The following is a 949-nucleotide window of genomic DNA, read 5'->3' as shown; positions in this document are numbered from 1 at the left end:
GTGTCCTATTATTCTGTCCCTTCTCCTTTCCTGTCTTAATTTCCTCACATTTTCTTTTCCTCTCTTCCCCATTTCTTCACTCCTTTTTTTTTAGCTTCTCTGTCTCCTCTTTTCCGCCTCCCTCTCTCATCTCCTCTCTTCTCTCCCTCTCTCGCCTCTCTTCTCCGCCTCCTTCCTCCCTCATTTCGTCCCTTCCCCTTCATTCTTTCGTCCCTCCTTCTCTTTCTCCCCCTCTCTTTCCTCACCCTCTCTCCCTTCCTCTCCTCCCTTTCATTCGTCCCTCCCTCCCCTCCCTTCCTCTCCTCCCCTCCTGTCTTCCTCTCCTCCCCTTCCTTCTTCCCCTTCCATCTTCCCCTTCTCCTTCCTTTCGTCTCTCCCTCTCTCTCCTCCTCTCCCCCCTGCCTTTCTTTCCCCATCCTTCTTCCCCGCCTCCTTACTTTTGTCCCTCCCTCTCTCCCCTACTCTCCCCCTTCCCTTTCTTCCTCCCCTCCCTTTTTTCTCCCATTCCTTTCGCACCTCCCTCTCTCCCTTTCTATTCTCCCCTCCCTTCTTCTTCTCCTCCCTTCGTCCCCTCCTCCTGCCTTCCGTCCCTCCCTCTCTCCCTTTCTTTCCCCCCCTCCCTTCTTCCTCCTCTTCCTTCGTCCCCTCCTCCTGCCTTCCGTCCCTCCCTCTCTCCCTTTCTTTCCCCCCCTCCCTTCTTCCTCCCCTTCCTTCGTCCCCTCCTCCTGCCTTCCGTCCCTTCCTCTCTCCCTTTCTTTCCCCCCCTCCCTTCTTCCTCCCCTTCCTTCGTCCCCTCCTCCTGCCTTCCGTCCCTTCCTCTCTCCCTTTCTTTCCTCCCCTCCCTTCTTCCTCCCCTTCCTTCGTCCCCTCCTCCTGCCTTCCGTCCCTTCCTCTCTCCCTCTATTCCCCAAGGCCTTTCCTATCGGCTCAGTTGTGCGGCCAGAGGCGT

The sequence above is a fragment of the Penaeus monodon genome, chromosome 27 (genome assembly GCF_015228065.2).
Source record: "Penaeus monodon isolate SGIC_2016 chromosome 27, NSTDA_Pmon_1, whole genome shotgun sequence".
Classification (NCBI taxonomy): Eukaryota; Metazoa; Arthropoda; class Malacostraca; order Decapoda; family Penaeidae; genus Penaeus; species Penaeus monodon.
The sequence above is the reverse complement of the archived record's forward strand: the minus strand, read 5'-3'. Positions refer to the sequence as shown.